The sequence below is a fragment of the Eublepharis macularius genome, chromosome 8 (assembly GCF_028583425.1).
Source record: "Eublepharis macularius isolate TG4126 chromosome 8, MPM_Emac_v1.0, whole genome shotgun sequence".
Lineage (NCBI taxonomy): Eukaryota > Metazoa > Chordata > Lepidosauria > Squamata > Eublepharidae > Eublepharis > Eublepharis macularius.
This window is the reverse complement of record NC_072797.1, coordinates 41218162-41234205: the sequence shown is the minus strand read 5'-3', so window position 1 is coordinate 41234205 and position 16044 is coordinate 41218162. Positions and strand designations below refer to the sequence as shown.

At 39.1% G+C, this 16044-nt stretch overlaps 1 protein-coding gene across 3 annotated transcripts in view; it reads right to left on the bottom strand.

The window, feature by feature from the left end:
• The window catches only part of CERT1 (ceramide transporter 1), a 121615-nt gene that overhangs the window by 62096 nt on the left and 43475 nt on the right, over positions 1-16044 (bottom strand). The window lies entirely within an intron of this gene.

Genomic DNA, 16044 nt, shown 5'->3' with positions numbered 1-16044 from the left:
TCTTTGATTTTGCTACTACAGACTAACACGGCTAACTCCTCTGGATCTGTATTTAAAGACTGCACTAAAATACCTGGTGGAGTATGAGAGCAGAGACCTAGAAGGCAACATCATGGGAAGCTGTTTGACTCTCTTAGTGTGTCTGTGCTTCTTTTCTTCCATCAGCAAACAAGTGCTTTCCCTTTCTCTCAAAACAGAGGAGCTGTTGCTAGGGATAAGCATCTGGATATTTCCAGGCCAGAAAAGACACCTGCAAAGTACTGTATTGGTATTTTTTCAGGTATATCTCAGTCAGCTGAAATAATGTTTGGGATTCTAAAATTTCTGGAAATTTTCAGGAATACTTGGGCCCTCCATTTTAAGGTTTTTAGCTTGTTTTTCTTCAGTTTCTCAGTCCCTGGCAATGGAAGAGAAGAGGGAGTGAGGCAACGGTCTTAGGAAACAGGATCAAATGACAGTGGGAGCACTTGGTCTGTCCACCCAACCATGATGATTCTCATATTCCTCCATGGCCCTGAGCTTGGGCAAAAGAGGATAAAAGTAGGCTTGCTTACAGTTTGACTCCATTTCAGAGCTGGAGTTTTTAGCGTGTTTTCAGAGCTGCTGCTATGCTTTGGCTTTGCCTGCTGCCTGCCTGAGAAGAAAGACAGTGTTCAAGACTGATGGAATTTGTTTCAAAACGTACCCAGTGTTGGGGTTTTTTTGTAAGGGAGGAAGCCTCTTCTCCTTTTCTTGTTCTTTTAAAAATAGTTTTCCTTGGGTTTTGTATTATGCTGATTTCAAAAGGATTTTAAAAGCTTGTGGTGTTGAGTTCTCTTGTTTAAGAATTTAACAGCTTTGCATGTTAATTTTTAAAACGATTATGCTTTTGGGATGGGAGATTTTCAGAGTTCTGATTTTAAAAGATTATCTTTTTGCCTTCTACTGGTTCTGGTTATATGGTTGTTCTGCTATAGTTGTTGTGCAGATCTTTCTGTGTTGTGTTTCTGGGGAACTGGTTTTGGGGAGTTTTGGAGAGTTTGTTGGTTCTTAAAAATGTAATTGTTACCCAATAGAATTAATCTGGCAGAATGCAATTAAGAAGTAAAGAAGATAGCAATTAAATTATTATTGGGGGTGTGGCGTTGGAATTGTCGGCGATGGACACCTGCTGAGATCCAGCCTCAGCATCACAACTGGCTAAAATGGAACTTAACATCTTAAATCAAATGGCCTCTTTAATACAGCCACTCACTGAACAACTAGCTGAAATTAAACTGGACTTAAACTAAATGACTCAAAAAGCTGAGTGCGCTTTAGATCTGGGTATTACGGTATAAAACGAAGTACAAGGTCTCCAGAAAAATAACTCTAACCTTCAATAAAGAATCCTCAACTTAGAAATAACAGCACGGCAGCGGAATCTTAAATTTAGGGGCCTGGAGGAGATGTTAACAACCAACGAGGATCTACTGACCTTTTTGGCAGTGTGACTAGGGAAGACGCTTCAACTGGAGGATGGGGCCGCTCCAGTAATAACAAAGGCATTTCAAGTAGGATCACAAACACAAGCCAAAAGGAACAACCCATGAGATATAGTAGCAGAGTTCCCAGATTGGAGAACCCGAAGGAAAATACTGGAGGTGGCAAGGAGCAAAAGATCGATTTTATTTAAAGGAACACCCATTTGTGTTTTTACAGCTTTGCCTAGCAAGGTCCTTAGCAAAAGGAAAGAGCTTAAAATGACAACAGAGGTCCTAAGGCTAGCAAACATTCCATACAGATGGGTGAACTATACTAAACTCGAGAAACCCTATTATGCCACAGATTCAGAATCAGGAACAACGCTTCTTCAGAACCTCAACATAGAGAAGCTGATGGACTTCGACAAGACTGCACAAAAAAGAAAATTGAACAATTCCTGTCTCCACATAAGGGAAGTAAGATCTCTGTTTGTTTCAACTAAGTTAACCCAGCTGACTGGACTGGTTAAACCCAATCAGAGACAATAACAGTAGCAAAGAACAGTTATGGTTTAAGTTATCCTATTTTTAAATAGCTTCTGGGATTACTGGGGGAGAGAATGGATCTCCCACTGTTTGCTCCTTTTCTTTATTTACAGCTCTAAAGTATTGGCATGAAGCCAATAACTCGTGTGTGGTGTATACCCACCAGTTAAGTGAGCTGTTATATCTTCGGTTAAAGTAATTATAGTTCATTTATTCAGAACTTAAAGGGGAAGAGTTTAGGGTGGTGAGTGGGGGGAGGGGTATACAAACAGGAGGATGTTAATCATTTAAACACAATATATACAAAAATTTTAAAAAGAAAAGATTAATATTAGGAAAAGGGGGAAAGGTGAGGATAGAGAATATTAAGAAGCAAATAAAGTTCAAATAACATTAAAAAAAGCAGATAACAAAACACACAAAAGGGGGAGGGGGGGAAAGAGGAAACAGGAATAAAAAACACTAAGAAATGCTTTACATAGCATTGAAAAAAGTAGCAGTGAAAATTTCTTAAGTTCATCTGTTAATTACCACACAAAGTCTAACACTACAAACTTAAAATATATGACTGTTTATTTCACTTATGAGCATTAAGCTACCAAACATTATTTTGAGCATTAAGCTACCAAACATTATTTTATTCATTTTAAAACTTAAGCCCTAAGTGAAGTACTGCCAGTCAAGAAATATATTTGATAAGAAGAGTTTTACTGGGTTTTTTACTGTTGATAGTTGATTGTTAAAGTTAAAAAAGGAAGATTATATCATATTTGTTTTGTAACTAAGATTTATAAAAGGAAAAGAAACCTATATAACCTATAGTTGAACTATTTCATTTTTTAAAAACATTGTGAATCAAGAAGGAGAAAGGAGGTAAAACCAAAAAATAAAATAAATCTGAAAGAAACAAATCTTATGCTTTATTGTAAACCAAGACAGAAGAAATGCAATCCCAAGCAAAATTAAATATAGTATCTCATAACATTCAAGGAATTAACAACTTAATCAAAAGGAAGAGAGTTCTAGCTAATTTAGCAAAACTAAATTCGGATATTGCCCTATTACAAGAGATCCATCTACACTCGAACTAAACGAACTAAACGTGAAGTGGATTCAACACCAGTTCCACGCCAAAGGAACATCCAAAGCAAGAGGTGTCGCAGTAATAATAGCTCAAAATATCAGATTTATACACAAAACATCACTAAAAGATCCCAGAGGAAGGATTCAGTTTTGTTTTCCCGGCCATGTCGGACGCTCCTCTCCACAGGTCCGGGAGGAAACGTCCGAGCAGCCTGACCGGGCGGTTGACCCGTGAGGGTTAACCCCCAGGACTCCCAGTGAGGGAGTCAGGGTCCGGGGTGCCGCGGGAAGAACCCTCTGGAAGCAATGCAGGGTAAATTGCCCGTTTGCTCCAACGGAGGCCGGCAGACTTGCGCAGCGCCTCGCGTGCTGCCGGGCCATGGAGAACGGCAATAAGCAGATTTAAGGTGAAAACCTGTAAGTAAGCGAATCCCTTCTGACTTCTAAGCGTATGCAAAGGATTGGTGGGAGCTGAAGCTAAGAAGGAGCGGATTTCTTCCCCTTCACGGAGTTTCGGAACTTAGTTGGCGCCCCCCCTAAGATGGCGACGAGAAAGCAGAGCCCAGCAATAAGTAAATCGGTGATGGCGACGTTACAGGGGAAGGGGGAAACCCTGGAAGAGATGGTGAGGAGAGCATCTTCGATGCTGTGCAGCCCTTTGTGGCGAAATTAAATGAAATGGGGCAAAAGGTTGATTCAGTGGAAAGCGAAGTGAAAACCATTAAAGAAACAGCGACCGGAGCAGAGCAGTCTGCGCACGAGAACGCAGTACTCATGAAAGCAGCAAGTAAGGAAGTGAAGCTTTTGGAGAATCAAATAATAGGATTGCAAGTAGACCGTGCCCAAATGGTACTGCGTCTTCAGAATGTAAAAGAGGAGCAAGGTGAAAATCTGAAAGATCTGGTGTCTGGACTTTTGGCGCCATTCGCAAAGGCAACTAAAGAAGAGTTAAAAAGCGATATTTTGGAAGTCCGGCGGACATCTTCAAAGTATGTAATGAAGCGTCAGCTGCCTCGCGAGATTATTATTGACTTTTCATCTAAGAAGACTCGGGACACCATTTTATATAATTCGTACAATGTGGACTTGGATTATTTGGGCACCAAGGTTAAAATATTGAAAGATGTTCCATTTTTGGCTCGTAAAAGAAGATTCAAGTATAAAGGACTTGCGGCTTCCTTGAGGAAATGTGATGTAAAATATAAATGGTTGTTTCCAGAAGGTGTTTGGTTTGGATATAAGGATCAAATTTACAAGATTACATCAGAAGCACAGCTGACAGACTTTTTGCTCAACCATCAGGAGTTTCAGCAGGAAAAAAGTTCAAAATCTGAAGGGGAAAGTGGGGGGGAAGAGAGAGCGGGCGCAGCTGCTCCAGCCGTGCAGAGAGAGCTGAGACCGAGACGCAGGGGGGGGGGGGGAAGAAAGTCTGATCCTGAATATAGTTTGTATTGTATAAAATCTACCAATCTGATAGCATATTAGAAAGTTAACTTTTAAGAAAAATTACAGCATGAAGGGAATACAAGACATGTAGTGTAGTGTTTGTTGTTTATGTGTTGCCCTTTCCCTTTTCCCACTCCCCCCTTCCCTTTTTTCCCCTCTCTTCCCCTTTATATTTTTGTAGTTCTTTGTAGTTTTTTATGTTAGATATTAAAAATAAAAACATTTTTAAAAAAAAGATCCCAGAGGAAGATTTATTTTTGTTGAAGGGTACATAGAAGATTAATTATACACACTAGCATCAGTCTACGCTCCTAACTCCAACCAATTAGAATTTATAGAGGAGGTACTGAATGCTCTATCACTCATAGATATTGAAATCTAGCAGCAAACAATAAAACGTACAATTATAAAAAATATAGGAAAACCTCCTCCAACCTTATTTTCCAATCTTAATTCACAATGCTAATTTGCTATCTAAAAAAGTCAATTCTATGCTAGATATATCACACACTGTTAATATATCAGATTTTTGTATATGGTTTGGGTTAAGCTTTACTTCCAATGTATTAAAAGCAATTGTACTTATTTGTACGTAAAAATGTTTGAATTTGAATAAAAATTAGTTTTAAAAAATGATACTCTATTGTTACAAGAGGAAGTAATACAATTGACAGAATATTTCAAGTTGAATGATATTGATATTAATTCGACAACAATATGGGAAACTAGCAAGGCTTATTATATATGAGGAACTTTATTGGTTATAGCTACAGAAAAAAAAGGCAAGACAATATAAAGGACATTATGCCAAAACTGAACATACTGGAACAAGTATAACATTACTGGTGATAAGAGAAGCAATTAAAAAAACAATTGGATTTATTGGAATTAGAAGAAATGCAGAAAAATTGAAATATTTTAAATATTTTAACTCTGGTTTTATTTGTTTTAATGATGTTGGGCTTTTAAAGTTGGTTTCAATCGTTTTAAAATGTGATTTTATTATGTATGTTTTAATTTATTAGCTGCCTTGGTGTCCCTTGTGAAAGCAGAATGGTAGGGTTGATATTCTGTGAAATAAAAAGAAAAAAACATTATCATCTTCAGCTATGTGGGTCAAAGGGCTGCACGGGGGAAAGGGTTCAACCCTCCCACTTCTTCTGCCAATTGAACCAAGAGAAGAAAGTAGAGAGGCTGATTTCACTCCTTCTCCTTCCTCAGTTTTCTGACCTGCATCTGTTAATCCATAAGAGTCCTACAACCCTGGGAATCAATGTCCCTGAGATCAGAAACTGTTGCTGGGAAGAGAGGAACATGGGAAAGATCTATGATCCTTACACCCACGGATCACAGGATATAGCCCTGATTAATATTTATTTACAGTCCATCTTTATCACTGAGATCTAAAGTGGATTACATACTGCAAGCAAATACAATATGAACACAAAGCAAAAATACAACATGACCTACAGTTAGGATATTCAATGAAAATAGATACAGTAGGGTATTGTTGCTGCAGCTGAACACAGATGAAACCTTTCTGAATTTAAAGCAAAAGTAATTAAATTTACATCTTTAGCAATGTCAAATTATCCAGTAGGAACGTATATATATATCAGCAGACAATACCCAATAGCCTAGTCTATAGTCCTTGTCCCTTACCGAAGTATCTCTCTGAGCTACTACTTACGACACAGCCCTATAATCTGAGTAAAAGGCCCTCCTGAATAATTCAGTCTTTCATACTGTGTGGAAAGCCAAGAGAGTGGGAGCTTTCCTGAACTCCTCGCCAAGAGAGTGGGAGCTTTCCTGAACTCCTCGAGCAGGCCATTCCACAAGGTGGGGGCTACCATAGAGAAAGCGTGTGTATGGGCAGTTGTTGATTTAGCCCAACTGCATAGTGGTATCTGCAGAAGGCCCTGTTCAGATGAATGAAGCTGCCCTGGCAGAACATAGGGATGGAGGCTGTTTCACAGATATGAGGGCTCTAGGCCATGCAGGGCTTTGAATATAGAGTCATTACTTTGAATTGAGCCCGGTAACTGATGGGTAGCCAATGGATTAACTACAGAATGGGAGTGATAGGCATCCTTCATCTAGCTTTTAGTACCAGCTGGCATCTCTGAATTGACTTTGAGAGTAGACTTACGTAGAGTGAAATACAGTGGTCTAGTCTTGATGGTACTAATGTATTAATCCAGGTGGCCAGATTAGCCATGTTGAGGTAGCGGGCTATCTTCTAGACTAGTCTAAGTTGGGAGAAAGTCTTTTTTTGCTGCTGCATTTACTTGCTTTTCTAGTAGCAGTGCTGGATCCAGTATAACCCCTAGGCTCACCCTGTATCAGCCAGGGTGAACTGGACCCCACCAAAGATAGGAAGAACAAGGTTCTATTGCATTTATTTCTATGTTGCTGAAATTCCCTTCCTTTAAAAACAGACCATCCAATCCTCCACTAGTTTTAAAATTTCTGGGAAGTTTACGTCTCTTACTATCTACTACCAACAAAAATATATCATTTATCATATCAAAAACTGATGAAAGATAAGGCAGGTGACTGCCATGATCTAGGCAACATGCATCAAAAAGGTTTGATAGAGTAGGAGAATAGGAGGATAGATTAGAAACCACAATAAACAACTAATGACAATTTAATACCAAATTTGAAAATTGTTTCTATTTTTAGGCCAAGGTACTATTAGCACAGTTATTTAAATAAAATATTGTTTTATTTACTTCTTTGAAATGTGTTGCAAATATCACACTGCAGATATTTATATATCAGAAGGAGAGAAGAATGATGTCTTATGATGTATTATGCTGAGGAGAAAAGTAGAATATAAATCCTAAAACAACTAGACATGCAACACTAGTTTCTTAGTGCTTTACCTAAACTATAAGCTATTTAGACAGGGAAGGAGGGCCTGTGTGAGTTTTCAGAGATAGGTGCAGAACAAAATTTAATTTACATGACTCACTGTTGAACTACTAGGAGGAACTGTTGGTTGGGACCAGTTTGTATTTGTTGCTGTAGTACTGAAAAGCACAAAAACCAAAGAAAAGAGTTCACTATCAGAAACTCTCTAAATGAGTTAAGAGTTGTAGGGATGGGGTGGGAGTGACACCCAAAGTATTATACAAAGGGTCTAGGATGTTAGTGGGTGCGTGGACGAAAGTTTTGCTCCATCTATACCACAAGATCACACACAAAATTGTATTTCATTTATACCCTGCCTTTCTTTCCAGTGGGGATCCAAAGCAGCTTATATCATTCTTTTCTCCACTTCATCCACACAACAACCCTGTGAGTTAAATTAGGTTCAGAGTATGCGATTCATCCAAGTTCACCCAGTGAGCTTCCATGGCAGGGTGGAGATTCGAACCTGGGTCTCCCAAGTCCTTGTTCAACACTCTAACCACTACAACACACTGCTCTCATACAAAACTCATCCAGACACTACATTTCTGTATTCTAATTTTTTACCAAGGTGCCATCAAGTTTCTCCTTCACTACAATGGATTTCGTTCTCACAGTGTTCTCAAAGACTTGCTCCAGATACTCTTCTGATAAAAACAGAAAAGGCTATCAAACACCTGCAAAGTTCCAGTCAGCTGACAAGCTACTTATGAAGTTAGAATTTGTAGGTATCAATCCTTGAGATCAAGAATTTGAATTATGGGGCTACAAGTGACTGTGAATTTTCCTAGCCTTTGTTGGGTGTGAATATATTTTAGTGCAACTAGCTGGTCTGGAATAGAATAGTCTGGTTCCCTTTCTGGTAGCTGAATATCATAGTTTAACCTTATTGAGCGGAGCTGTGCAGTTAAGCTGTTGTGCCAGTATTCTGTTCTCAATGAAAAGTCTTTGCCAAGTGCTACTCATTAGGCCATGGGAACCTGACTGAGTACCCCACCCGTGCATAACACAAAAGGAAAATACTACAGCCATGCTACAGGAAACCTTAATTGTCTTATGAAGGAAAATGAAAAGCAGCCTCTCAAGCAAAGTGACTAAATACATTGGTATTGTACTTGAAGGTCTAGAACGTACCACATCATTTTTTAAAAAGTACTATAATGAAATGGTTCAAAGAGAGGCATTGGTTAAGGGACAGGGATTGTAGACTATACTACTGTTTACCAGAGGGATAGGGATTATAGACTATACTACTGTGCACATCTGTGAAGTATGTTCCTACTAGGTAGTTTCTGTGCTTAATATATTATGATTAGCCACGTATGCTCTGTTTCAGCATTTTTTTCAGATCTGTATCAAATTTCTTTTCATTTTCAAATTGCTGCAAATTTACATTAGCATGCCTTATTGCTTTGTTTATTGAATGCCCCAGCCGTAGATCACATTTATTTATTTATTTAGATTTATACCCTGCCTTCCCCACAAATGGGCTCAAGGAGGCTAACAACAAAGAATACACCATACATTATATGATAACACCACATAGATCTATATAAAAAGCAATACAGAAAACAGTACAAATACAACAGTATTTGTACAGCAGTACAATAATAATAACTGTGCTTATGTATCACCCTTCTAGACAAACTAGTACCCACTCAGAGCAGTAAATAAAAAAATAAAAATACTCTTTGGTTTACTGCATACTTTTAGAATACAGTTCACCTTACATACAACCCTATACTTTACTTAGTATATGGTCATTCTTCTACATAGGAACAAATGAGAAGTTTTTGCTATCAAAATCAGGCATATTTGTCTGTTTAGACCTTACCCTTGATGACAGAACTACAAGTGGTTAAGTGGTTCAGATGCAAATCTGCACTCTGGTGGTTCAAATCCCATCACTGCCACGAGCTCAGTTGGTGGCCTTAGATAAGCCAGTTCTCTCAGCCTCAGCTCCCTGGCTTTATTATGGGGATAATGCAATTTGTTCACTGCTTCGAGTAAGGTACTAATCTGTCTAGAACAGCAGTATATAAGCACAGTTATTTATTATTATTACTTAGTTATTATTTATCATCATCATCTTAGTGAAAGAACCTGTCAGGGATTACATGCAACAAACATTAGTGACCACTAGATGGAGGCAACTAAAAAGTTTAAGACCTGCTTGGGGTTACTATTGGTCAAAGTCCAACAGTAACCTTTATCCTGCTTCTATTACATGCCAGTTATTCTGTACTTAATGTTTTCAAGGTAACCTAATTTTAAATGATTAGAGGTTTACCAACGTTTGCCTTCAGCAGCAAATCCTGTACTGTTTCAGGTTTCTTAAGCCAAAATCTTTTATCACATTCGCAATTAAGATTTTGTTTTTGAAGACTGTTTCAGGCCTAAAAATTACACATTAAACCCTATGAGTTTAAGAGACATTACAAATGCTAAGGAAAAAAAACTTGAAGAAAACAATGATAGTGGTCGTAAAAACATGAAATCAACTAATTGGTCTCTCTTTTCTCAAAATAATTGAGGTTCCTCGCAGTTTATTTTGTAACCACATAATGCAGGCATAGAAAATGTGACTGCAGTCCGAGAATTTTTTTAAAAGGTCTGTGAGATTGTGAACAGGCTTTCAAGAAAGCTTCCTGTTAAAATTTCAGAAGCAAATGAATCGGGTACGAGCAATTCTGTGCCTTTTATAGATGTTTGCTCGTATATATAAATAGTGAACGCAGAATTAGACATACCAAATGTTTATACTCAATTTACTATTTTGTGTGTTTATGCCATATACCATATAGGATATTTCAACAGGCTAAATTATAAATAAAAATTTAAAATATGCTTTATTTGTCAAGTTCAGGTTTTCTAGGCACAGATTTAGAATACCTTAAATACAAAACACTAAAAAGAAACCAAGCACACATACTGAACACAGTATCTTCAGAAAGTTACCTGCCTCAATTCAAAGTCCAAGGATAGACAAAGTATTTCAATTGCTCAGCTCCTTTAAACACAGATACTGTTTCAGCCAGTGTTAGGTGCTTCTATAACAATGATGTACTTATTTCAACACAAGCTAGAAACTCAGAAGTACAAGTATCAACAACTGGGATAGATCCGCAGAGAAAACTAATTATTTCTCATAGGATACATGCACTAAAGCCCCCACTCCCCTTACAACACACCTTCAAGGGGCTAAAAACTATAATGCACTCATGTGTTACGATTCCCTTTAAAGAAACAAAGTCCTTTCAGGAGAGAGAATTTAGAGCAGATAAGCCGGAACATTTAACTCTTTTCCTGCTTGTCTTACTCAGCAGCTTTGCTCCACCTTTTCTGGCTGAGCCTGTTTGAAACACATTTGAAACTCTATGGGGTAGAGACAGCTGTTTGGTAGGTGGGGGAATCCGGAATGGGAGAAAACACTCCTTCCATCCTGCTGCAGCTCCATTCCAAATTCTCCTTTTCCAAAGAGCTTTGCTTTTTTAAAGAGCAGTAAGTAATTGTTGAATGTATTAGAATACATACACAACATGCACATTATCCCTCAAGGGACACAATAAAGGTCACAATCAACTGAATCAGTAATAACAAAGGTATTTGAGTTAATGTTTTCCAGTAATGCTGTATAAGCAGCCAATTTCATCTTAGGACAAAGATAAAAAATGAAGTATTGACCCTGTTACTTTTTTCTATAATATTTACAGAGATCATAAACAAGTAGAAAAGTTCTGATTACTCTATATGCATCTGCATGGATGACGGTATCTTTTTAATCAGGTTTTTCTTAACAAACCAAAGCAGAAAACCTGAAAGCTCTTCATATGACTCTACTCCACAAGGCTTCTCACACCAAGAATCAATTGAGAAGAATAAGGACTGGTTCACACATACAAAGCTGGCAGCTAAATTATTTCCATTATTTTTTTCTGCATTCAAGAATATATGGAAGAAACTTAGTGTAAACAGAACTGCTTGAGTATAGGGACATGTATTACATCTTGGAAACAGCTGCCAGTTTTCACCATCTATACACAAGTTCATCCAATGCCTCGTGGCATTGCAGAGAAATCAAGATCACACCTCCTCCCACTCAAGAGTCTGAGACAGGAGTTCACTTACTTGGAACGGTTACTTGGGAGTGGTTCACACAATCATATATATGGATAATTGGCCAAGCCTTTTTGCACTTTGCAAGATGCGCTTTAAAAGCAGTGTCAAGAGCTGTGGCAAAGCCCTAACAGCGGCACTTAGCTGAAAGATTTACCACCAAGTTACCTAGCTTCTTGATCATTTATGTACAAGAAGTCTTGCCAGAATACACAATTCTACTTAACTATGCAAACCAGCATACAATTTACTTACTTATCCACACAACGATCTTATGAGGTAGGTTAGGCAGAGTGTGTGCAACTGGCTCAAAGTCACCCAGCAAACTCTTATGGCAGAGCAAGTAATATAACCTGGGTCTCCAAGATCCTAGTTCAACACTCTAACCACTACACCATACCAGCTTGCACTAAAAAAATGCAGCATCCCCCAGAACTGCAACAAGGACCTGTGGAAGTGCTAGAAGTATCTTAGCATGTCCTTTCAGATTATATTTTATACTTGATAATCCAGTTATGCCAGCACAGGATGACATTCATTAGAAGACCATTTTAAACGGTGCTTCTTATTCATGCAACAATGATATTTGTTGCTCAACACTACCCTTCACTAAAGCAGAAAAGCCTATAGCAGTACTTAGTATAATCATGAGCAAGTATCCAAATAGGAACTCTAGCCACACTAAGACCTTGAGTATGCCTAGTGAAACTTATTCTCTCGCCAACACTGCCTCTGAATGGCATAAATCCAGGCCGTATCACAAGCTGCATTTCAAAATCTTCTGAAATTCAAGAGAGGTCTTGATACATTGTTGGACTTGCCCTGCTGACCAAGATCCTATACAGCATGCAAAAATCGATTTACGGTTTTGAAGAACCACCTTTCCAACGTGAAATATTTCAAACTGACAGAAATATTTATAAACATACATTTTTTTTAAAAAGTGCATACTTATTAGAATTCTCTTCACACAATTTTAACAGGCAAAAATTATTGAATTTCTATTTTTTGTCCAAAGAGCACAGAAAATGGTATGGTGAAATAGTCTTTTATTTAATTTGTAGGTAAGATGGGCATATTTCTGTGATTTTATTCCATATTCAGTAATTTATTTAAGGTATTTATATCTTGCCTCATTTCCTTAGACTCAAAGTAGCTGACAGCATGATATGCTGCAAGGACATAAGAGTCGATTAACAAAATAAAAACTCATTAAAAATATACAGATTAAAAACAACACAATCAAATATGCTGAAATAGTTTATGACCTCTGAAATAGAACTGTTTTGCATGCCTTCCTAAATGTAGCCAATGAAGGCACCCTCTGCATCCGCTCTGGTAGGCTATTCCAGAGAAGTGCACCTACTACAGAGAAACCCATGACTTAGCTATTAGTGTATGGACATATCTGATAGAACTGAATGAGTTGTGCTTGCAGATCAGTTACATTTTGGAGGTGGGAGTGCTAGGATGTTGCATTTCAATACCTCTGTAGCATCCCAAGAGCTGATGATGCAAGGCCCTCTTCTCTCACTTTCTCTCTAATGCTACACACTGCCAGATAGGTTATGCACAAATCTGCCAGGCAGACTGTTGTTGCAGGAAGAAAGACTTGACCTGGCTTCAATAACTGTGACAAGGTTGGGGAAAAAATGACATAGTGCCCCTGTATCAGCTAACCCCTCCACTGTAGTCCTCTACCAACCTGGCACAGCCGGCAGGGGAAGCTATGCTGCTGTTGTCCTGTGAGATTTTCAACTTCCAGAGACTCCCAGTACAAACTACAGTTGGCATTGACTGTATGCTCCTTACATTGGAAACTAAGAATAGATTGGATATTCTGCTTGTCTACCAGCCACCTAGTTCCCCAGTAAGCACCATTTCTGAATTGGCAGAGGTGCTCTCAGACACGGTGTTGGAGACACCTAAACTGATAGTTCTGGGTGACTTCAGCATCCATGCTGAATGTTCCATGTCAGGGCCAACCCAGGACTTGGCAGCCCTAGGCCTCTCTCAAATAGTGACAGGCCCCACTCATGAAAAGGGCCACATCTTAGACATAGTCTTTTGCTCCAAGGCTCTGAGGGAAGCTCACAAACCAGGAAACCCCAACTCCTATTTCTGGGCACTGACCACAGCCACTCCAGACCTCAGGCAGAAGGGAAGTTCCTGTCCATTTGTTTTGTGAGACTCTTCAGTCTCTGGGATCTCCCTGAGGGTTGAACCCACGTATACTTCATGAATCCAGACTCAGTCTTAAATAACACTTCAGTTTATTAATTTACAGAATGTTGCTGAGCATAAGCACTCAAATTCAGGCAATATAAAACGAATAACCTCTTTATTGCTAGCTTAAAAACATTTAAAGCTTGCTACCATTGCATCTCTAAATAGCTTTCTTAGCTGTTTGTTTCTCACTGGTTCATTTAGCACAGGAGTACTTTTCCATGCCAGGCTGCACAAGGCATGTTGAAGTGCCAAGGAGAGTGGAGCATGTAGCTTCTCTCTAACATGATGGCGAAGGAATAAAATTTAGAAAAGGGACCAAGGTGAGCTGGGAAGTTATCTTTTTAGGACTCCAAACATCACCCTACCAACCAAGAGCCAATTAGGGTCCAGCACCTAATTAGCATTTCCAGTTGTGTGAAAACTGGGGAGTGTAGACTGAAATTCTGAGAGCCAGTCTCTCAAGGTTGAATTTCTAGGGAACCGAGACTGGCGCGCAGGTGTTAGAATCAGCCAAGCCAGCACATTTCTGAGGTAGGCTGGAACCTGAGTTAGGCAAACACACCACTGAACAAAAGTCCAGCAATTCTTAGAAAAATCCTGGCCTAAACTGACAACTTACTTACAGGAAGGTCTTCTTTCACAGTTGGAGATTCACCCTGAACCATGGATTATCTGGTGAAGTCAAGGGTGAATATGGCCCTGATATCCTACAAACTGGGAGGCCCAGCTAAAATGGCACATGGATCTTTCTAGATTCCAAAATATGCTGGGAGATTTTCGAATTCCAAACACATGCTCTATTGGGACTTTAACGGAAGCAGGGAATCTGAAGCTCCTTGAAGCTATTGATAAGATTGTTCCTCATCAACCCCTCCCTCCCTTGCAGCAGAAAATAGCTCCATGGTTCAATAAAGAGCTGGGTAATCTAAAGAGAACTGGAAGACATCTGGAAATACACTGTGGAAAACTCATGTTATAGAGCATGCTACAGAACCCACTGGAAGACTTATGATGCAGTGGTGACAGCAGCAAAGAAACATTACTTTTCTGCAACCATTGCATCAGCTGGTTCTTGTCCATCCTAACCGTTTAAGGTATCTCAGTAACTTTTGACCTCCTAAATATGAACCTGCACTGGTTCAAGAACCAGCTGCAACATCTTTGCAAAGTTTTTTGCTAATAAAATAGTTGATAAAACAGCTTGAATATGCGCTGATGTGGATGCCACCTGGAATATATATGAGGCAAATATAATACTTAACACTCTGGTCTTTCTGAAACATTTTGACCCAGTCACAGCGACATCTGCGAAGGCCTCTCCTTGTTCGCTGGATCTTTGTCCATCCTAGCCGCTAAAATCTTGTAAAGACCACATAAAGGAGCTTTTGATGTCTATCATGAATCAGTCACTAACTCAGGGCACCTTCCTTCAGCCTCTCAAAGAGGCAGTCATCTCCCACTATTTAAAAAACTATCTTCAGACAAAAATGATGTAGCCATTTATTGCCTAGTCTCCCACCTGTCCTTTCTGGGCAAAGGCTCATGTGCTTTAGACCTTTTCAGTCTGGTTTTAGATCAAACTATGGGATGGAGATGGCTCTGGTAGCTCTAGCTGATGACCTCTGCCTGAATGCAGACAAAGGCAATGCTTTATTGTTGCTCTTCCTGGATCTATCAGCAGCCTTTGACACAGTAGACTATGTTATCCTGTTGAGGTGCTTGGAAGTAGAAGGAGGTATTAGGGGATGTGCCTTGGCCTGGTTTAAATCGTTCTTGATGGATTGACTCAAAAGGAGACCAGCTAACTTCAATGTGGGAATTATCTTATGGAGTTCCACAAGGTGGTCTTATCCCTCATGTTATTCAACCTCTATATAAAGCTTACGGAATTGGATGCTGACATTATGCAGATCATAGCCAGCTCTATATCTTGTTATCCAAATCCCCTGGAGATGCAGTAAAGATACTTAGCTTAAAAAAAATAACCCACACAGTAGTCTAAACAGGAGATTGTTAAAGCATGAGGATCGTGTTTTGATCCTAGGAAAACGGCATAGCTGGTTCACCATCCGTAAGCAATAAGATGTTTTCCTTACAGATTAAAAGAAATCAAGTGCCCTCCTGAATTATTCTGTACAGTATAGCTTTATTACCTTTAGCCACGTGTACATTCCTGATTAGAGATGGGCACGATCCGCATTACGATCCAAAAAAACCCACATTAATGGCGATCGCGCGATCGTGACTCAGCGGATTGTGATCGGCC